The sequence below is a fragment of the Erythranthe guttata genome, chromosome 4, assembly GCF_056151865.1.
Source record: "Erythranthe guttata isolate IM_541 chromosome 4, IM_541, whole genome shotgun sequence".
NCBI classification, from domain to species: Eukaryota; Viridiplantae; Streptophyta; class Magnoliopsida; order Lamiales; family Phrymaceae; genus Erythranthe; species Erythranthe guttata.
This window is the reverse complement of record NC_142536.1, coordinates 15966688-15991767: the sequence shown is the minus strand read 5'-3', so window position 1 is coordinate 15991767 and position 25080 is coordinate 15966688. Positions and strand designations below refer to the sequence as shown.

Genomic DNA, 25080 nt, shown 5'->3' with positions numbered 1-25080 from the left:
ATTAATATATTTAAGAATTTTGATTTTATAAAATTTATAATTACTTTGCTAGAATTATCATCTATTTTTATATTTTATTATGGATTAATTATATGCGAAAATAACATAAATAATTTGAGAACTCGTTCCATCTTCCATCTCGAATATTACATTTTTTGGTTTTCATATTTTAAATTAATATATGTATTTGACTTAATTTAAGAAAATAATTTGAATTTTAAATAATAAATTAATTTTGCGTAGAACCCCCTTGTGTTGCAAAACCATGCACCAAATCCCCCTATGTTATAAAAAACTTGCATAAAATCCTCTATAGTTAACGGTGTTAACTTTTAACGGAGAAGGGGATTTCGTGCAAAGTAAAATGAAACACAAGGGGGTTTCACGCAAGAAAAAAACACAGGGGGATTTGGCACAGATTTTCCTTAACACATAGGGTTTTAAGCTGTTTACCCCCTATAATAGGATATTGTATACCAGATTTTCTCTAATTAATTGCTATTTAAACCCTGTATAATACACTCCAAAATGTTTATTTTATTTTAGTCACGCCAAAGATATGGCAATAAAATATATATTCTCATTTTATTTTTGTCAAAAAACTATGAGTGTGCTTACGTGCAAATTTCCAAATTATTTAATTACCGTGGGTTTAAAAAATTCTAGTACTAAATTTACTCTCAGGTTAAGTTTAATATTTTATATTTGATTTTAATAAATCGTAGTACCAAATATTGTTTTGTTCACACCATTTTATGATTTAATCCCTCAAATAAGTACTTATCACTTTGATGATTAATGTGCCGTCGAGAAACCCTAATTTATTCTTTATGGTGAGAGAGAGATAGTGATGGAGTGGCTCAAAGAGGCGTAGTTATCTTCGGTGAGCAATTGAGATATCAGGATCCGTCAGACGAATGAAGATAGTAAGGGCTCGACGGATCGTCGATGAGTGAACGAGACCGAAATAGAAATGGAAAAGAAACGATGTATAATGTGTGTGTATATTTTTTTTCTCATTTTTTTTTGAGTAAATTCAAGTCTATTACAAAGGGAAGTAGGAGAGAGGGAGACTCGAACCCTATACATTGCCCTAGTGGTAAAATATGTTTTCTAATAAAATGTTACATGTATATGAATAAGTATAAAATGCGTTTTCTAATAAAACGTTATATTTATTAATATAGCTAATAGAATCAATTTATTTTGTCTCTAAATGTAATAATAATGGTCCAAAAGAATTTGTTTAATTTCTCACAATAAGCCTAAATTAATTAATTAATTAGATGGAATGTAACTAAAATTCCATAAAGTAAAAAACATAAACCAAATTGAAGAGTACAAAAACTAGTGTGCCATACGAACAAGGGAAAAAACACAATGCAAGTACCACACCGGTCACCACGGAAACGAAAACTAAGAACGGATGCAAGTTGATTGGATCCAATCGGGTAGACCATCGACGAAGAGGTTCCAAATGACAGAAAGAAAGAGCCACACAGCAAAACAAAGCGAAAGATCGATAAAAACATTCCCAAATTTCCAACCGATGATCACCTTGATCAAAACAAAGGTGTTGCTTGATATTTGCATCAAAGAGCAGCAAATCGGTACAAACTCACCCATTACCGTCCACTTGTCATAATTAGCTCTTTCTTCCACCGTCTTCTTCATGATGATGTCACGACGATACGCGTACTTCATGTACACCAATAAAGCCTAGATAATTGATGTCAGCAGCGCCACCCACAAGAAGCTAGTTCGAAGATTTTGCATACAGTAATATCTTACGGATGTTTTAATATTTACAAGACAAGTAAATATATAATTTATTATTTAATATTAATTATAGGCAGATAGAAAAGTTAAGTACATCGATGGTCAAAATTAAGTTATAGGTTAAAAAGAATTAAATAGTTGGTGAAATTGAGATGATAATGGCTGGGTGGGTGGGTTGTAAGTTGAGACCATGGTGAGTCTATTTTGTTTGATGAAGTGAGGCAAATGTTTAATGGGGGTAGTGATTTTATTTTAGCAAGTAAAAATATGCACTAATGCTATATATATTTTGGAATGATCGGAGGTTCAAAACTTTTATTATTAATTCCAATTTAGACATAATTTTTTTTGGTAAAAATTGGAAAGCAGAATTTTGGAAGTCGGAACAAAATAATTCACTTCCAAAGTGTTCGGATTGAAATCGTCGGGAATATGATTGCCACCCCTACTCACATATCCATGAGTAGATAAGTCCCTATCTAAGATGCATAATTTTTAAATACTAGAGTACTTTCAATTTATGTAAGAGGTTTGTTTCAAGATAAATACTTATTTGAAGGATTAAATTAGTGGTGAACAAATGGTCCACCCGGCTCGGCCGGGGCCCATTGAAGATGGTCCGGCCCACCTAACCCGCTGTTTTCATGGGCCCGCCCGTCCCGTCCCACGGAGCGACACCATGAGCCCAGGCCGGCCCCTTAGCTTATTTCATTCTATGTTGACGGGCCCGACCAGCTCGATCAAGGCATAATAATTAAAAAAAAATCATATAATTAAATAAAATGAGTTTAGAAATTTTAAAAGTATTTTCAAACTATTATATAAGAAAGATACATATTTATTAATGTATTTTTTTGATATTTTATTAAAAGAAAATTAAAATAAAAAACCTCATAAAAATAGAAAAGGTATTTGGGATAATGCCGGGCCAAGGGCTAGCCCAATTTGGAGTAAAACTGAGGCTCAGCCCGTGAAACCTAATTGACTTATTAATGAACATCTTTAGAATTATTGTAAATAAGTATAGATGGTATGGATGAGAAGTAGAAAACTTTTTAATCCTTTGAAGTGTTTGAAAAAAACACAAATAATTAACTTATTCAGGAATTAAAAATACAACTGACCAATAGGGAGGGACCCAGGTGTAATAGAACGCTTTCACGAGGATAAATCAGTAAATATTGATATATGATCGATTCCATAATATTCGAGGCTTGTCAATTTTGATAAGATGACATCATAATTGAGGTTGTAGATGAGGGTGGCAATGAAGATGACATCATACCTCATGAGGTTGCAGAAGAGGCTGGCAATGAAGATGACATCATAATTGAGGTTGCAGATGAAAATGGTGATTAGGAATCCGACGACAATGATGTGTTTGTCCCTCCAACTCCATGGAAGAGGTTTCTCATGCTAATTGAACAGGTAACTGTATTCTTCCATATATATATAAATATATATATATATATATATATATATATATATATATATATATATATATATATATTAATAACAATTTCTAAAATACTTATGTTTTTATAAGTTAATATTAATTTCTCAATATTTGTGTGTTTCTTAAGTTGACGTGGATACTTGTTGTTGCCGCAATCGAGACACGATTGCGGACAACAACAAGCGATTCAACCAAATTGAGAGAGTACATGCAACTGTTTGTATTATGGATGTCGATACTTTCACTAGCGTGTCTGTGTCGGAAGTACGTACTACGTGGATTGGATGTTGGAGTATTATATCAGACAAGTTGGTTTTATTACTTCGAGGAGGAGGGAGAGGTAGGAGGAAGATTTGGCACATGATGCTCATCACATAAGTTCTTTTACTATTTTTCACAATAGGCCACACATGGATCAACACGTATATATCTGGCTGAAGAACATTAACGACTGGAAATCGAGCGACACGTTCAACGTGTGCCAGGTGTTTTTTGCAGATACGTGTGCTTTTCTGATGAGCCCTGAGGTCGTTACCAGCTACTACATTAGGGTATTTAATTAGGGCTCTTATATGTTAGTATTGTTAGGGCTTTCTCATTTCACTCAGCTTTATGTGCAAATTGTGTTCTAATATCGTGCAAAGTATGTGCTAATATCGTGCAAATTATGTGCATAGTACGTGATTACATGTGCAAAGACAGCAAAACGAATATTTTCAAGAATGAATGACGGTTCAAAAAAAATATGATAACAATCGACTTTTGGGCCTTGTCGAAAATCTATTGCCCATAACGACACACATTCAAACTGGACTTGATGTATACAAATTTAATCTATTGAGCTCTATTTTGCTGCTTGTTTATTCCAAGTAATATATTATACACGTGATAATAAATATAACTATTGATCTTTAGCTATAAATCCTATGTTTCGTTGTTAAAACAACACTATTTGCAACAGAATAAATTATGTAGACAAAAATCGTTGCAATTTTGTATTTTCTTGTACTGCATGTAATTAATTAGTTTATAGGAGGTTAATAACATAATCTCTTAATAATTCAAAAAATTCTCGATTTTGGACTAATATTTTTCATTTTGTTTCCAAAGAGCTCAATTTACAATATGATATTAATTTCTGGAAATATTTTCGGAAAATACACTTTATGATAGCAATTTTATTAATTTTATTATTATTGTATTTTGTAGCATAAGTGACCAATTGATTTTAGTTTTCAATTTCTAACGATTTCGATACAACAGATATAATTTATGAACAAGTTATTTTTATTCAAAATTTCAAAATTCCGATTTTTTTCCTTTTTTTAGAACGGAACTGAACGTAAGATAAAATAAAATACAATAATATTCTATGCAACAAAACTAAAACAATTCTATTTAGTGCATGTTGTCCTTTACCCGGAGGTTTTATGTTGTTTAACCCCTAAAAATAAATATTTACTAACACAAGTAATGATATAATTAAGAAAAATCTCCTACAATAAATGTAGGAGATTTTGCTATCGTGTTGATGGTCCAGTTGTTATGCAAATACAAAGAGAGAGGGAGAAGAAGGGGATATTGAAGCACCTAGGGCCTTACTTCTCTACTTTGAGGAAGATGGAAAGCGTGTTTGGCACTCTCCCACGTGGTGGGAGGTGCTTAGCTTATTGTTCGCTCTTCCACATGGCGTCAAGCCTTTTCAAGTGGTTGAAGACAATGAACAATTGGGATTTTGGTGAAGCCTTATCTCCGTTGCCGAGGGTTTTCGCTACCGTATTGTTATGTGTTTCGAGTGTTGACGTCCTTTGCTCTTATTGGATCATTGTAGTTTGTTTTCTTTTTTTTCTGTCTTTTCCGCTCTTATGACATTTTCCATTTTAATTCGTAGTGTATTTTTCATTGTATTTCATATTGAATCATTGTCTAATTTAGACACGACCATGAGCCGGTTTTTGGCCAGGAACCGGTCCGAACCGGCCCGATGACTGTGAACTGGTACCGAAATCTTGAACCGACTCGTGTTCCACAGGAAGGGCACGATTTTAGAATTATGTGAACCGTGAACCGCCGGACCGGTCCAACGGTTCACCCAAATTTAAAATAATAATAATAATAATAATAACAATATATAAAAAAACACAACTGTAACGGCCCAGTGAACGGGCCGTTATTTGTTTTCTTTTCTGGTTTTTTTCATATTTAAAACTAATTTTTTAATTTATTTATCCATCAAGTATTAATATATATATATATATATATATATATATATATGTATATAAAATTTCCGAGACAGTTTCGACAGAGCATTTTCGATAATTGAAAAAACAAATTGATCACTTGTTAGTTGTTCTACCATATCTCAAGTCGGTCCGGTTAATAACATCGATCATATGACACCTAATGCTTCCATTTCCGACGACTGATCAATTTACTCGTCGTCTTAAACTCATTTTCATAACTTTCATTGTGGGGTTTAGTTTGTTGATTGTTTGTTGTTTTTCGTTTTATTCGCAGATCTTAACCACATTGTCTAGTTTTGTGGCTGACCTAACATTACTCTTTGTGAAGGGGGCTTCACAGTACGTTGTGGCCTCTTTTGCTGCTTTTATGGGTGGATTAAGCTTTTACCTGATGTTGGTTAAGTATGTGAGGAGTGGTAAGAAGAATGGTGGACTTACACGTAGGGGCGAAATCTTTTTTGTTCGTCGCCAAGGAGGACGACACTTGTGTTTGGCACGCTCCAACTCTTTTGGAGACTGTATCATTTATCTTCTGTATGGCGCACGTAGCCACGTCTCTGTGCGACATCCTCGTTCGAGTACGCTCTTAGCACACAATCGTTGGAGGAATCACCCTTTTTTCCACTACCCTTGCCGTCAGCGTCTTGGTCGTCGTACTAATCGACGATATTTGTTATATCTTCAGTTGAATAGTACCTATTGATTTTTACTCAATTATGTCTTTGCCTTACGTTAAATACCCGTAATTGGTTTTTACTCTTACGCCTCGTTTGGTTATACTTTGTTTGATGTTTGATATCCAATAGATACTTGTCGGGTAGATCTGCAAATATCCGTCTTACACCAACCCCTTAGGTATAGTAGACTGTACACATTTTTTGTTAAAAAAAACCCGATCAACAGTTAATCAGAGGGTGATTTTGGTTATTACAAATATGTAGGGGTGTTTTCGTTATTTAGCCTAAGTTCAGGAGGTTTTAGTAATTTACCTTACAAGTTTTTGTTGTTGTAAGTTGTAACGTTCGAATGGACGATATTGCCCTTATAAGAGAATCATTCGATTTCTCTGTCATGAGAATTCAATGCATGAAAAAACGGAGGAAATATGCAATACCCCCTCAAATGGAAAATATTATGAATAAAACCCATTTGACTTTTAAGACTTTTGCTTACACCCATATTCCAATTTTAATTAGTGAGACCCCCTTTTTAAGATGGGATAAGACATAATTTGTGACACCCATTTTCTAATTACACTTACTTAGTAATTTAGAATATGCTAGCGGAAGACTTATAGAAAATAATGAGTGTGGAATGCTCGTTTTAAAAAAAATCACCTTCTACCAATAGAAAGTTACGCATAAATTTTTCTTTTAAAATCAGAGGAAGAGTGTCCACATAATACTATATCATATACACTTCACCAAATATCACAAAAGGAACATGCATGACTAGATTATTGAAATTATCAAGAGTAAAGATTAGGAATTTCGGACAGATTTGGTAGATCAACTTAGAAAATTAATATCTCTTGAAACTTTCATGAAAATACTTTGAAAATTTAACCACGTACTCTAATATGGGTCGAAATTACTCAGTTAAAACATTTTTAAAATATCATTAGCCATTTGAGAGAAATAATTAAACATATGCAACTGTACAGTTTAAAAATCCAGAACAGGAGAGGGAGCTTTGAAAATTATTTATAAATTCCCTAATGTTCTAAAAACTACCAAATTTTATACGAAAGTAGATAAGTGAGTTAGAAACATATTTCAAGTTAAATGGATTCATTTGAGTAAGAAAAACTTCATATATTGATGCATGTCCTAAAATGACTCAGCATGTGCATAGTTACATAAATTAATTCATAATAAATTCCTGACTTGTCCAAATGATGCAAAAGACCTACCAAAATAATCCTAACAGAAAGACCTATGACTCAGTAAAATTACATTCAATTCTAAACAGAAAGTATATTTAATACGGATTATCGAACAACAAGGCAGAACACAACATATAATTAACCGATAAGCATTATATAGAAGTTTGGCAAAAAGAGGAAATCAAAATCCTAGTTATTATTAGATGCAATGTTCTTACTAATAAGATCCCCCGAGGGGTGGAAGAATACCATAATAGATATCTAAGACGGTATCGAAAGTCTTTAAAATTAAACTATATAAGTAAAACAATATGGCTAAATTAAGAGCACACAAGATCCACACGCCTTCCATATGAACACATCCCTCGATCCTCGAACTCGACTCCAGCTTTACGACTCGTGCTCGAGATTGAAAGTACCTACAAGCATTTCAACACCTATATGAGTCTTTTGGACTCAATGAGAATTTCCGAAGAAATATCGAATACACATAGGCAAACAAGCATATATTTATGATATGTATATATGTATATATCACATCTCAAATCACACATATACACAATAAAAACATTTCGATTTTACCTCAATCGTCATTTCATTGAGGAACTCTACCAATTTACCTTTACCTTCTCGGATACCTCTTAGACGTTCTCATTTTACCTCTTAGACCTTCCTTTCATCATTTCATAAGGAATAAGAGTAAATCCCTTACAAGGGAGTCGTCATTCTTTTACACACACATTCATTCAAGTGCTCATACAATGTGTGAGAAAAATATTTTTGTTCGGATATCCTTTGGAAAAATCAAGTAAAACCATAGACAATAAGCCTTCATTTATTTCGAACCCGTTTCATAAGTGGAATCAAACCACACACTCTTCATCTCATGTTTGGGGTACTGGTCCCTCATACCCCGTGCTTATTCGATCTATGTTTTACAAGACTTTCCAATTTTAAAAACGTGCAAGTGATGTTAGTACATACATTCATTCATTTCAAGCAATTTGATTAGGTGTGTGGGAAAACATTTGTCGTTCGGATATCCTTTGAAAAATCAAGTAAAACCATAGACAATAAGCCTTCATTTATTTGGAACCCGTTTCATAAGTGGAATCAAACCACACACTCTTCATCTCATTTTTCGGGTACCGGTCCCTCATACCCCGTGCTTATTCGATCTATGTTTTACAAGATTTTCCAACTTTAAAAACGTGCAAGTGAAGTTAGTATATATTATTCATTTCACATATTCAAAGTTAGCTTTCACATAAGCACACATATTTCCACATATTTCACAAAGGCACATAGTTTAGTCACAAATCACAAAAGCAAGTAAGACACATAACAACTCAAGCAAAGAACATAGATCACATATTTACACATATAGGAAAACAACTCAAAGCATTCAGTTATTTATAATTACTATCTCCAAGTTTCATTAATTAAAGTTCAAGCCCTCTTTCTCAAGAGACTTGAAGTTTTCTTTCAAGTAGCACCAAATTTCCATTTACTCCATTTTCTTTCCAAAATATTCGAACCATCAACAATTCAATCACACAAAATTCCATTTTTATTAATCTTGTTCTCGGTTTCTATCTTCGTATATTATCTTATTACTCATAGATCATAAACCATGGATCGTAAGCTTCCTCGACCCGAAGGGAGTACACTTACAACCACGCAGGTCGATATATATATACACATAGAAACATATACTTATATATATAGCACATATATTATAAATAAACCATGGATCAAGTACTTTCTTCGACCACGCAGGTTTACGAAAACCATGGATCGAAGTTTCCTTAAGATCACGCAGGTCTAGTATATATATATATACATACATAAAAATAAAATTACAATATTATTCTTAGTTCTTCAAGATTATATCATTTAAAGCATAGATTCTTACATGCATGGATGATCAAAGCATAAATTAAACACAAAATTTTATTTTCTTCCTCCTTTAGTTTTCGGTCACCACAAAAACATTAACAAGAAATTAAAGAGAAGAAAAATACTATTGGTGTTGAAGCACTTGTAGCAAGAATTCAAAAATTCTCACCTTAATCTTCTTAGATAATTGGAAGGGTGTTCTTTCCTTTCTACAAGGAGAAGAAGAAGAAATTTTAGAGAAAGAGGAAGGAGAAGCTTAGCTTCTTGAATTTTTCGAAAATGAATAAAAGAAAGAAGAGGAAGAAGACTTACTCCTTTGGCCAAGAATTTTACTCTTGAAAGAGAGATTTTGGGGATTTCCTACACTATAATTTCAAAAATGGGGAAGAAGAGAAAGAGATTTTGATCTTTAGAATGTGTAGAGAAAAATGAGAAGTAGATGAAGGCTTGGGTTCTATTTATAGAGTTGTGAGGGACTTGCATGCTTAATGATTAAGGAGTGGTCTCTTTGTAATTTAGAAAAACTTAGGAATTATCTAGAGGGACTTCTTTGCAATTTCATTTAACTCTCCAAAAGAAATTATAAAAGGAAAATCTTAATGTACATGGGCTCACCTAGAGAAGGGTTGTACTCAGGGAAAATTTTGGTCTTGTATTGTACCATGGTCAAAATTGAGGGATGAATAGGAGGAATTTTCTATTTTTATTTAAGAAAATATGTGATCTTAAAATTCTCCTATCAATTAAGTTCTAGCAAATAAAGGAGTATAATTAATTTCTAGATTAATAATTAACTAAGATGATCAATTTAAATTCGTCCAAAATTATTTCGGATTAATACATTCTATATGAAACTTCACCGGTTATCACATAAATAAAATCTTAAACTAATAAACGCACATAAGAAATAAAATCACGTTAACTAAATAGATGCTAATTAATGAAAAAATAAATTATCGGAGACGCGGGGTGTTACAATCTCCCCCCCTTAAAGAAATTTCGTCCCCGAAATTTGTACCTTTCTTTATTATGTCCGGATATCGACTCTCAATCTCATCCTCTTAATCATGTTGGTAATTAATTATGTATGCCCTTTTCCTGGAATTAATTATGCATGGTGTTAATATATATTATATCCATTAATTATTATGGGATTTTATTAAAAAAACGAAATTCTTCGCACTCAAATTTATAAAATTCTTAGTGCCATTCTAATCTTATCTTTCAAGTATTGTTTGAACTCTGCTCCAATATTTTTGTTTATTTTTTTTATATCATTATTTCCAAGCAATTCTTGTACTAATTGTTATTATTAATTTGTATATAGTTTGTTGTATACGTATCCGATTTATTTTGTCACGTCTATATTATTTATTTTATACTACGTATTGATCGATTTATATTGTGTGTAGATGTAATTATAGTGGTTGGAAAAAGTTTATTTAATTTCTCATAATAGAAACGCGTAAATAAATTAGATGGAATGTACGACTAAAATTCAATATAATAAAGAGAAAAATAAGACTAAAATTCAATCAAGAGAAAAATAAAACTAAAATTCAACCAAGATCGAGAAAAAACATAAACGAAATTGAAAAGTGAAAATGAAAAATAACGACAGCACACATAACAAAAGATGGCCGATCATCGAGTTAATCCTATCCGCCTTCTACCAAACAAGAAATGTTGATAATGACAGAAACCAAGACGCATACGGCGTAAATAAGCGGATAGTTGATTAAAAAAAATTTCAATTTCCAACCGTTGAGCGCCTTCAGCAAGTGGAACGTGTTGCTTCCTATGTGCAGCACAGAGAAGCCAACCGTCATAGCATAACCAAACCACGTCATCATCGGGTTATTGTCAACTCGATAACTACACAAAACCAAACACAATGAGATCGATGTGAACGGCGACACCCACAACAAACTTGTTCGATGCTTCGGGCCACCTACTCCTATTACCAATAAGATCTCCACACCCATTGTCACACATGCCACAATCACCTGATGATTCATATAAATAATAAATAGTTTTTTACACAAAATTATTGAATATAAATATATATTGATGGAATATTTTTTTTTTATTTTTTCTTTGATAAGTAATTACCTGCATCAAACTAAGTAAAAGAAGATGGTTCGTCCTCCAGCTTCTTCATCTCCCTCTCCCGCCATCTCTTCAATCTTTTCTCCTCCTTTTTTTTCGAGTACGTATTTAATTTGATATTTGATGATAGTCATTCAGTACATATATATAGTCCAATTTTGATTATCTATTTTTATGTATTAATATGTATCTTAGGTAGCATGACCATATTTTTTGAATGAGAACCATCAACCGGGTCTGATCCGGAGCCGGCCCGGACCCGACCCGTGGACTGCCCCGCCCTGCCCCGGCCCTGACTCCGGACCCGGCCAAGTACGGGTCGGTTTCGGGTCCCGACTTCTTGGCCCCGAGACCCGCCGGGTCTACCAGGCGGGTGGACCCGAGGGCCCGTCGGGTCCACCCGGATTTTAATGAAATAATCACCAAAAATAGTGATTCTGGGGTTCGAACCCGGGTAGCTCGAGTGGTTGTGGTTTAGTGAGCACTAACAACTCGGGCAAAGTTACTTATTGTAATATTTATCTTAACTATAAATATATAATTATAAATAATACTATAAAATAATTATAACAATTAAATAACTAATATTAATAAATTATTAATTGTCAGGTTCATTATCTTTAATATTAAAAATCTCACCTAATAACAAATACATATATATTTAAAAATCTCCCCTAATAACAAATGCATATATAAATAATTACGATTTAATTTAAAAGAAAGATTGAATTTTGAATTTTTTTTTAATTTTGAAATTATGAAAAATTTCTCATATTAGTTATTATTAAATAATTTTAATTAAATAATTAACAAATCCAATATAAGAAACTTTTAAAAAAATATATAGAATCACGGTTCAATACATCAAAACATCTATTATTAATTACTATATCAATATAATCTCCACTATTGAAAAATATAAAGTATTGAATCAATTCAATATATAAACAAATGTGTTGACTTATTACAAATTAACTATGTTATTAAAATCGACCGTGTGAAAAAATCGAATGAAAAATAAAATAATATGTTTATTTAAAAAAATATATTATAACTCATTTCAATTAATTTAAATCGATTAACCTCAACTATTGACAAGAACTTATTAATATTATTGAGTATCTTATCATAAGATGATTAATTAAAAATATAAATCTCGACTAGTAACAAATTTAAATCGATTAACCTCAATTGTTAACAAGAACTTATTAATATTTATAAATTATTAATATCAAAAATCTCGACTAGTAACAAATGCATATATATTTAATTTTGAAAAATATAAAAAAATTACGATTTAATTTAAAAGAAAGATTGAATTTTGATATTTTTAGAATTTTGAAATTTTGAAAAAATTCTCACTTATTACTTTCACTTATAAATACCCATAATTCAATTTTCACAACTTTAATTTTATTTAATTTATGTCTCAAAGTCTTAATCGTTTCATTTTTTTCTAAAATTGTTTAGTATTTAAATTCAATTATTTTTTATTTTGAATTTAAAGTTAATCTCATATTTTTTCAAGTTTCAATATAATTTTTTTTCCTTTCTTATAAATATAAAAAAACAAAAAAAAAAGAAAAAAAAAATAAAATTGAAAAACCGGGTGGACCCGGACCCGACCCGGACCCGGATGGACCCGGGTGGACCCGCCCCGGACCCGGACCCGCCTCCCCGCAGGTCGGTTTCGGGTCCCCGAAAAGTCGGACCCGGACCCGGACCCGACCCGCCCCGTGGCCATGTCTAGTAGACTCTGCTTTTGATATTTTGTTTCCTTTTTGGCATAGATTCTATTTCCAACAACTACAATAATTCTACGTGAATTATATTTGGTACGTAGTTTCTTAATTTTATGCATGCATGCATGGCATGGCAATTAATTTTTTTGGAAAAAAACCCCAAATCTTCTTTAATTATTTTTTATTTTTCATATTTTTTTAATATTTTCTTAAATTCTTATAAACGGAAAAATTGATTGTTTTCCCCACAAGTTTACTACGCCGAATATGACTAAGTCAACTAGTTTTGGTCTTACAATATATACACAAATTAAAATGCAAGTGGAACGTGCTGCTTACTATGTGCAGAGAAGCCAACCGTCGTAGCATAACCAAACCACGTCATCATCGGGTTATTGTCAACTCGATAACGACACAGAACCAAACACACCGAGATAGTTGATGTGAACAGCGCCACCTACAACAAACTTGTTCGATGCTTTGCCCCACCTACTCCCATTACCAATAAGATCTCCACACCCGGCCCATTGTCACACATGCCACAATTACCTGATGATTCATATAATAATAAATAGTTTCTTTTTACAAAATTATTGAATATAAATATATATCGATGGAATTTTTTTTGATAAGTAATTACCTGCAACAAACTAAGTAAGAACATGGCTCGTCCTCCGACTTGTGCTCCGGCAACCATCTGTGGACGCTCCCAACCAGCTTCTTCATCTCCCTCTCCCGCCATCTCTTCAACCATCTGTGGACGCTCCAAACCACCTTCTTCATCTCCCTCTCCCGCCATCTCTTCAACCATATGTGGACGCTCCCATCCCGCCATTTCAACCATATGTGGACGCTCCCATATGTCAACGGTCCCAACCCGCCATTTCAACCATATGTGGACGCTCCCAACCCGCCATTTCAACCATATATGGACGCTCCCAACCCATCTCTTCAACCATATGTGGACGCTCCCATCCCGCCATTTCAACCATATGTGGATGGTCCCAACCCGCCATTTCAACCATATGTGGACGCCTCCTCCTTTTTTTCGATATTTTCTACTTTTTTATTGAGTACGTATTTAATTTGATTGATGATAGTAATTCAGTGTATATATAAACCAATTTTGATTATCTATTTTTAGGTATTATTTTGTATCTTAGGCAACATGACCAGTATTTTTGGAATGAGAACCATCAACTTGAGTAGTAGATTCTGCTTTCGATTTTTTGTTTCCTTTTTGACATAGATTCTATTTCCAACAACGACAATTATTCTACGTGAATTATATTTGGTACGTAGTTTCTTAATTTTACGCATGCATGCATGGCAATTAATTTATTTTGGAAAGGTACAACACATATTTCACTATTTTATATGGTAAGAATTGATATTATTATCATGCATAAATTAAAATTGTTTTTTGATAATTAAATATGAGAAATTAAATACGTACCAAAAGGAAAAATATGTGCCAATATATATATATATATATATATATATATATATATATATATATATATATATATATATATATATATATATATATATATATACTACGCTGTATGTGTTCATGATTGCCATTAATCTCTAGGAAAATCCAACGTAAGTATTTAATTTTTCTTCTTGTCCACATTAGATTAACAAAAATCTGCAATTCTTGATAACAAACGCAGTACTGCACACACAATGGCGGTAAACCTTACAATAACAACAACAAGGCCAATCTCCTCCTCGCTTGTGATTGGTAAGTCGTTAATCGCTAATTAATTCAATTAAATTAAACAACGATTAATAATTAATTATTAATCGGGATTTATGTTGATGGTGCAGATTCAAAAGCTAAAGGGGAGTTAATGAAAGAGAATTGGCATATGGTGTATAACATGCTTTGGGAATTTTTTTATCTCAATGCTAATTGTTTCGACTTCGGTGTATGGACTAATATTATTCAACAAACTATATGCTTATGTGCTTGCCCTCGGAACCGTGTTGGCCGCGATTAGTGTTATTCAAGGAGTCGGAAAAGCTTATTTTACGTATTTGCTACATATTGGACGTTTTGATATCTTGAGCGCATGGAGTCGGAACACACTTGTCAGCTTATTATACGGCACTGTCTATCGCGACGATATTCTCCAAACTAGACGACATCGCTCGTCTCATGGTAATTAATTCAATTTAACTATATCTACTAGTTATAACTCATCATGACTAGCTATATACCATTTACCATATTACTTAATATATTCTTCATTCGTACACAGATACCTCAACAGCAAATAGAGCAAACTCAGTGGTGATTAATATTGGTGAGTTAAACATGCATGCATGCATGCACCAAGTACAGTACGTACACTACAATAATATGTATATATAAGTTTGATGTTTTATGTGTACGTACTGCAGATTCAGATACAAAGATAGAGTTGATGAACGAGTATTACATTTATATGGACATCCGGATTGTGGTTTTCATCGGGTCGATATTTCTCGCTTGCTCTATGACTTTTCTCGTAAAAAAATTTAAAAAACCGGAGGTTCTTCCTATGGCTGTCGCTGCAGTTGTTATGGCCACGGTTTGTTTTATTCTGATCGTCGAAAAAGTTATTGTGATGGTTTTACTCCATAGTGGGTGCCAAAGTTGCGTGCGCGCGTGGAGTCGGAACATGTTAGTCAGGTTATTATTCGACCATATCGAAGCCAACGCCATTTTCGACCGTATTCAAGATAACGAAGCATCACCTGCAGTAATTACACCTCATCATGATAATCATCTTCAATTGGTGGTATCCCAATAGTATTTACATATATCTTATCTTCATCGTCTTACATTCACTCTAATTCAATTTAGTATATATAATTAGGTGTATTTTTTTTTATTTTTTTTCATTCGATCCTTTTTATATCCCTACATGTTAGATTTTTTAATTGTCAAGAAAATATTCATCTTATTTATATTATATATTAGCAAAAAATTTCATGTTATTGATTGAGACTACATATTTTTTTATATATTATATATATATATATATATTTTTTGAATGTAGTTTTCGAATAAACCGGTGGAATCGGTCGAAATTTAAAATTTGATCATAAATTGAAACCCAATGTTTGATTCAGTTTACAACACAAAAAATGCTGAAAAGGAATCAGAATTCCAAAAGTTGGGATGAAAATTTTAATTATAAGAAAAATGAATTTAGTTTAGAGAATCCTGATCTATTCGTAATTATCAAAAATCCTCTAATGTTTGTTTTCGTCTTACACCAACCCCTTGTAGTGTCTTTTCATGGATTTTTTTTTAGTTCGGGGAATAGGCATTGACACAATTGGGAAAACGTCCGGTTCTATTAAAAAGGCATATGAAATGTGAAACACGTTGTTCTTTAAACAAAAGTGTTTTTAACTCTCTTACTTTCAAACTAAATTTTAGTTGTGACTTAGTGGGCTAAGTGTTATGACTTAGTGGGCTAAGTAGTGCTTAGTGGGTTTAATTGTGGATTTTATTTTAACCTCCTAACTAACCCACTAACCCATTTTCTTGAGTGCTCTTGTGGTTGGTTTTCTTGCAGATCATGGGCTGAGTAGTGGAAGCTTGGAAAGTCTATAAATACCAAACTCAAGACTCAAGAATAATACAGATTTCGAAGAAACAAAAAGAGAGCTGAAGTTTTAATCTCGAGAATTTTAGTGTGTTTCTAGGATCTGTTGTACGTACTCCTCCTTATGAGTACATTCTTTGAAATCTATAATTTTTAATATTTTTCTTTTAGTATCTAGATTTGATTGTAAGAATGATCATGAGAATGATTCATTTGTGAGGAAGAAGTTTTCGCACTTCTTCTGTTTGTATTCTTGGAATACTGATTTTAATATATTTTATCCGTCCTGTAAAGGGCAAGTTCACAAGTCTTTACTTGTGAACATTTTTAAATTCTGAGTATTGATTTAGAATTCCGCTGCATGTTTGTTCAAGTGTCATAACACTTAAGACAACACCTCTGTATTAAACGAATTCGGGACCATAAATTCTTTCGATTGGCATCAAGAGCCAACACTTGACATATACTAAGTGTTTGTTCCTTTTTTTCAGAAACGAATTCGTGATGGATACTCAGATGACTGCTTCTATGCGACCTCCTGTACTCGACGGCACAAACTACACCTACTGGAAAGTCAAGATGAGGGCGTACATCAAAGCCATTGATGAGAGAGCCTGGAGATCTATTCTCACTGGATGGAAGCCACCAACTATCACAGATGCGGATGGGGATGTGTTTCCAACACCAGAATTACGGTGGACACCAGACGATCTATCAAATGCTAACCAAAACTCAAAGGCGTTAAATGCGATTTTTAATTCAGTAGATTTAACAATGTTTAAATTGATCTCAGTGTGCACTTCTGCGAAGGATGCTTGGGAAGTTCTTCAGCTACATTGTGAGGGATCAGACAGTGTCAGAAGAACTAAGCTCAGATTACTCTCTTCCAAATTTGAGAGACTGAGAATGGAGGAAACTGAAACAATTTCTCAGTACAATGAGAAATTGATTGATTTAGCTAATGAATTTCAATCCTTAGGTGGTCCCTTGAGCAACGAGACACTGGTGAATAAGGTATTAAGAACTCTTCCGGAAAGGTTTAGCATGACGGTTACTGCTATTGAGGAGGCTAAAGATACATCATCTCTACGACTGGACGAATTAATTGGTAGTCTAAAGTCTAGAGAGATGAACTTTGAAGATCAGAGAAAGGAGAAAGGAAAGGCTATCTCAAATGCACTCCAGGCAGAATTAGAGAAGGAAGATGTTGCTCCGGAATATGATGATGATGCAGAGGAATGTCTCAACAATGTTGCATTCCAAATTCAGAAATTCAATAGGGCATACAGGCGAAGTGGAATCAAGCCCAGACAATTATTTCCAGATGGCTCTCCACAGAATCGACAAACTCAGCCCCGGAACAGATCTACTCCACAGAGAACATTTCCTCAAACATCTTCTCAAAACACTTTAAAAAATTCTTCATTTCTTCGTTCAAATTCTGAACCACCTAACTTGGATCACATTAAATGCAGGGCTTGTTCAGGATTTGGACATTATGCTAATGAGTGTGCAAATACCTTGAGGAGAAGAGGAATGAGTTTGATTTGTGCTGTCAGTGATGAGGAGAAAGAGCAACCTGAACAGACAGAGGAACAACAATCCACTAAACAAGCTCTCTCTGTCAGATACATCACTGAAAATGCTTCTGAAACAGAATCACAAGGAGTTTCTCTGGATGCTGCAACACTTTCTGAAACACTTTCAGTAACTGAAATTTCTGAGTTAAATACTGATCATTATACATGTTTAAACTCTATTTCTTTAAATGCAGCAGAATCCAGTAATGAAGCAGTTAGTGATGAGATGTGTAAGAAACTGGTTCTTGACCTGGAGAAGAAGACTCAAGCTCTAGATGCAGCCAACAAGGAAAACTCCTCCCTTAAAGAAACAATCACACATTTGGAGATTGGAATCACCAAAAAGGATCTTGAACTGGCAAAGGTGAAAGATGAACTAAAAAAGGCAACTCTAGCAATCAAGAGGATGAATACTGGCACAACTAAACTCGAAGAGATTGTGTCAATGGAAAAGCACTACAAACATGAAGGGCTAGGGTTCAAAAAACAAATGAAGCCAGTAAAGAAGAAAGAAATTGTCTTTGTAAAAGAAAAGGGTGCAAACAGAAAGAAATGCAGAAAGTCCACAGTCATCACTCCAGATTCCAGAATAAGAGGTTATGTTTGTCATTACTGTTTCTCACCAGGACACATTCGTCCATTTTGTGAAAAACTCAGTAGTGACAAAATGTTGTATAAAATAAGCCACATCATTCCAAGGAACACCTCAAAGAAAAAGGTAGAATCTATCATAAAGGAGTGTAAAGTATGGACTCCCAAAGACAAACTCTTGTGCAAGGCAGTATACACCTCTTTAAATGCTAACATTTCAGGTTCATGGTACTTTGATAGTGGATGCTCTAGGCACATGACTGGAACAAAGGAATTTCTATCAAACTACCACACACTTAATGGAGGACGTGTAACCTATGGAGGAGGAGCTAAAGGCAAAGTGGTTGGACGTGGAACACTCAGTATTGAGGGACTTCCAAAACTTTCAAATGTTCTACATGTTGAAGGACTGGGGTCAAACCTCATCAGTATCAGTCAATTGTGTGATGATGATCTACGTGTAGAATTTGATAAATACTGCTGTTCTGTGTTTGATAAACAAAATCATTGTGTACTTACAGGTTCCAGATCAATGGATAATTGCTATCAAACAGGTGACACCATCTCATGCAAGAGCTCAAGAGTAAGTGAAGTAGAGCTGTGGCACCAAAAACTAGGACACACAAACTTCAAAAATCTGAAGCTGCTCAACAAGTACAATGCCATAAGAGGAGTACCAGATCTCAAGATCAAGGATATTCCTATATGTGGAATGTGCCAGAAGGGAAAGCAAACCAGAGTACCACACAAAGTGTTGCAACACGTTGGTACCACTATTTGTTTTGAACTTGTACATATGGATCTTATGGGTCCTATAGAGGTAGAAAGTCTAGGTGGTAAAAAATATGTCTTTGTATGTGTTGATGATTTTTCAAGATATACTTGGGTATATTTTTTAAGAGAAAAATCAGACACTTTTGAAGTTTTCAAAAATTTGTACAGGTTTGTTAGAACTCAATTTCAAGTGTCAGTTCGTAGAATAAGATCTGATCATGGAAAAGAATTTGAGAATGCTTTATTTTTTGCTTTTTGTAATAAAAAGGGTATAAAACATGAATTTTCTGCTCCAAAAACTCCTCAGCAAAATGGCATTGCTGAAAGAAAAAACAGAACCATCCAAGAAATGGCTAGGGTAATGATGAGTGCAAAAAATCTGTCTAAAAGGTTTTGGGCTGAGGCTGTCAACACAGCCTGTCACATCTCAAATGATAGAGATCATCTAGCTAAATTTGTTCATATGAAATTCTTTATGGTAAGAAACCTAATCTAGAATACGTGCATGTGTTTGGATGTGTCTGCTATGTTCTAAATGATAGAGATCATCTAGCTAAATTTGATTCAAAAAGTGATTTGAGTTTGTTTATGGGATACTGTAATAACAGTCATGCTTATAGAGTATATAATCTAAGAACTCGAACCATTATTGAATCTGTAAATGTAGTATTTGATGACTTTGCTGATCTCCGCAGTAAAACAGCTGAAGATGAAGTTGATGACTTAATTTCTGAAAGAGAATCAACCGAAGAAGACATTTCTGCCACAGAGGGCCTAGATACAAACAATCCAGTTTCAAGAGAAGAAGGTGTTGAGCCAAGTGTTACCACATCTGACTCAGTACATCCTACAGAGAATTCAGAGACTGAATTGCAGCCAACCTTTGATGTCTGCAGAAAGGAACCATCAAGTAGAATCCAGAAAAATCACCCATCTACTCAAGTAGTGGGAGATATTTTTGATGGAATAAGAACCAGAAGAAAAGAGAGAGTGAATTACAGAGACATGGTAAGATTTGCAAATTTATCTTTTGAATGTGCACTAACTGGAACCACCTGTTTTGTGTCTTCAGTGGAACCAATGAATATTGCAGAAGCTCTGAAGGATGAATTATGGGTCAATGCAATGCATGAAGAGTTGAATCAGTTCATCAGAAATGATGTTTGGTACTTAGTTCCCAGACCAAGCCATGTAAATGTGATAGGAACTAAGTGGATCTTCAAAAACAAAACTGATGAAAAAGGTACAGTTGTTAGAAATAAGGCTAGGTTAGTAGCACAAGGATATACTCAAATTGAGGGTATAGACTTTGATGAGACTTTTGCTCCAGTAGCTAGAATTGAATCTATTAGGTTACTTCTTGCTATAGCCTTCTTTCTTAAAATCAAGCTGTATCAGATGGATATCAAAAGTGCATTTCTGAATGGGGTCTTAAATGAGGAAGCATATGTAGAACAACCCAAGGGTTTTGAAGATTCTGCCAAGCCTAATCATGTTTTCAAGCTTAAGAAAGCACTGTATGGTCTTAAACAAGCTCCTAGAGCTTGGTATCAAAGACTCACTAACTTCTTACTTGAAATACAGTTCAATAGAGGAGAGGCAGACATAACCCTATTTGTTAGAAGAACTAATAATCACATCATTATTGTTTAGATATATGTTGATGACATTGTTTTTGGCTCTACTTGTGCTAACCTTTTGCAGTCTTTTGTAGATTCTATGTCTCACACTTTTGAAATGAGCATTGGTAGGGGAGTTGAATTACTTCTTAGGACTCCAAATCAAACAGACAGGTGAAGGAATTTTTGTAAATCAAAAGAAGTATGCTCTCAATCTGGTCAAAATGTTTGAGTTGGAGTCAGCCAAACACATGAAAACTCCAATGGGTTCCAGCCAAAAACTGTCCAAGGATGATGTTGCAGAAGATGTTGACAGCACTCTATACAGAAGCATGATTGGAAGCCTTCTGTATCTAACAGCAAGCAGGCCTGACATTATGTTTAGTGTGTGTGTGTGTGCCAGGTATCAAGCTAATCCCAAAGTCACTCATCTTAAAGCTGTGAAGTGGATTATTAGGTATGTTGCAGGTACAGTAGATTTAGGGATTCAGTTCTTCAAAGACAATAATTCAAATTTGATACGTTTTAGTGATTCTGATTGGGCTGGGGATATTAGTGACAGAAAAAGCACCTCAGGTGCATGTTTCTTTTTGGGGAATAATCTAGTTTCTTGGTTTAGTATAAAGCAAAATTGTGTATCTCTTTCAACAGCTGAATCAGAATATGTAGCTGCTGGAGGATGTTGTGGTCAACTAATTTGGATGAAACAAATGTTGGGAGATTATGGATTAACCAGTAATACCCTGACCATATATTGTGATAATTCAAGTGCTATTGACATTTCAAAAAATCTTGTTCAACACTCACGAACTAAACACATAGATATTAAACATCATTTTATTCGTGATATAGTTGAGAAAAACATAGTGTGCTTAAAGTACATTCCTACAGAAGATCAGATGGCTGACATCTTTACAAAGGCATTAGATTATGAGAGGTTTTCTAAACTCAAAAAATCTCTCGGGATGTGTACTCAATAAACATGTCCTGAAATGTGTTGCAGCACCTCATCAAATATCTTAAGCTGCAACATAATTTACTGAAGCTTAGCTTCATTAAATAATGACTTCACTGTGATGGATTATTTTCTAAATCAGTAACTGGAAGTCTTTCACCTTGAAACGTGATCATGCTTCATGTAAACATTTAGGGAATAATTACACTCACATAAGTCAAACTCCTCTATTTTGATAGTCATATCTTAGTAACTGAGGAACCTTCAAACTGAACACTTGATCATGTTCCATGTGAATTGTTTAACTTGAAAATAAGAGTTTATATATTATAAAAAAAATAAAATAGATATATATATATATATATATATATATATATATATATATATATATATATATATATATATATATATATATATATATATATATATATATATATATATATATATATATATATATATATATATATATATATATATATATATATATATATATATATATATATATATATATATATATATAATAAAATCTATGCCTGTTAGCCAATTTATTTTTCTCACTATTAATCATTAATAAATATGTTTTTCTATTTTTGTGAATATTACATGAGTGCTACGGTTTTTTATTTTTTATTTTTTGAATTATCCCTATTTATATGGGTCATGGGTACATGGGTTAGTCTTTCATTTTCCACTAAGTCCACTCCTAATTGTGCCATGTGTCACGGTTTACTTTAAACTGCCAAAGGAACTTTTATTCTCCTTAATAACACTATCTCCAAGAAAAACGCACACCACTTTTTCACCTTCTCCACTTCAAGTTTTCTTTTCCTTCTTCAGCAAAATTAGGGCTTATAAATTTCGTGCTTCTTCCCTCAAAAATTCACATCAAAAAACAAAAGCACAAAGAAGCAAACTTTCTCTATCTACTGTATCATGGCATCTCCACCTAGAAATCCTCTTCCAGCCGCCGTTGATGATGTCCACAATGATGCTGCAGCACCTGAACCAGCAGACCCAAATCTGGCCATCATCGTTCATCCAATCAATTTTGAAGCTGTACCAATCAGCTACATTGAGCCCGGAGATGAGCTGAACCCGATCGACCCAGACAATTTCGAGTTTGTGGGTCCCTCTTCCACTGCCGGAAGGTTTCCAACCCGCCGGTCCAAACGCATGAACCCCTTCCCAGATCTGAATACTGCTAGGCCACAACGCCGGAGGGGAGAAAACTCTCCCAGAAGAGGAGGCAGATGTGGAAGAAGAGGAGGCAGAGGTGGTCGTACTCCAGTTAGGCAAAATCCACCAAGAGGACTTCATTTGGTGGATGAAGAAACTGATGATGAAGAAGGAGATCCTACCTTTGCAGCACCAGATGCTCAAGCTTTATCCTCCAGCTCCTCTGAGTCATCGTCAAAGGACTCACCTCCCCCAACATCAACTCATGGGGAGACATCTCAGCCTAGCATGGCAGCAGCAGCCTCTCAACATCCTGTTACTGAAGGTGTTGCTGCACATACTCCAGTAGATGCTGCTGCACCCACTGTCTCAGCAAATGTTCCTCAGAATGCTGCTGAGGATGCTTCTCCTTATCAGGATGAAGAAATGCCTGATTTTTCTGGGATGTCATCTGCAGAGCATGTTGACATTCCCACTGTTGATGCTCAGGATTTCACCACTACTGAAGAAACACCATCAGCACCTCATGCAGACCCTCTGGAAACCCTTGCAGAAGCAGCAGTTCAAGCAGATGCATCTCCTCCTCAGGCTGAAGAACCGGAGCAAAGTGATGACAGCTGGGAGGTTCCTCTAGCTACTTTCTGCAAAAATATGCCCTCCTCAGATTCAGACAGTGAATCCTCTGAAGACTCTTCTCAGTAGGAAGAAGATGTTGCCCCACCTGTTGCATCACCTGAACCAGCATACATCCCTGATGAGCTTGAAGATTCAGAAGATGAGGACTACTCAGAAGAAGAAGAACCAGACTTGGATGGGAAGAATTTGTCAACCCCTTTTGAGGTAAACAATGCCTTCAGTCCTACTTTCTATTTTGAATCTGATTCAATTTTGAGTCCTCAAGTCATGAATTGTCAATTCATTGAGGAAAAGAAAATTTCCAATGAAGAATTTGATAGGCATAGGATTACTGCTTTTCTTCATCAAAGAAAAATTCTTAGCCTAGTTGAGATTGCTTGCTCCTATGATCCCACTGTCGTGAAGGAATTTTATGCCAATTTGCAAACCTCATTTTCAAAGAAGGACTCTCCAAACTTTGGCAAAGTTTTTGTGCGAAATTCCATCTTCTCTTTTTCTCCCAAAATTATCAACTCTCATTTACAAACTCCTACTGTGATTGATGAGGATAATTATGGTGATTTTACTGAGATTTGCAAAGTTATTTCTGGAAACCGTTTAAGAAGTTGGCCTGCACACCCCAGAAAATTCAAAGTTTCTCAACTCACTGCTTTTTATTCTGTCCTGTTTAGACTCACATTGATGAATTGGATTCCATCCAAAAATGTCTCTGTGGTAACTAAACCTCATGCAGTACTCATGTATAAATTGGGGATGGGATTACCAGTTGATTTTGGCAAACTGTTCTTTGATACTATTGGCCATCTTGCCCAGAAAATTTCACCCTCTACTCATCTCCCTTATCCTTCTCTCATCTATTCCATTTTACTCTCTCAAAACTTGGGCCAAGATGACTCAGAATATCTTCACACTCCACAAGGCATGATCATTGTTTCTCAAAATTTTCTAAGAGCTCCTCATGTCCAAGATCTTCCCTGGAACGGAGATAATTTTCTCTCAACTGAATCAGGTCAAAATAATCTTGGTACTGA

General features: G+C 34.4%; 1 long non-coding RNA gene across 1 annotated transcript; it reads left to right on the top strand.

The window, feature by feature from the left end:
• The first annotated feature begins 14810 nt into the window (after positions 1-14810).
• On the top strand, positions 14811-16101 carry LOC148771270 (uncharacterized). Its single transcript, XR_016031056.1, has 3 exons — positions 14811-14860; positions 14947-15280; positions 15381-16101. It is a non-coding gene; the product is annotated as an uncharacterized LOC148771270 (long non-coding RNA).
• Positions 16102-25080: the final 8979 nt, after the last annotated feature.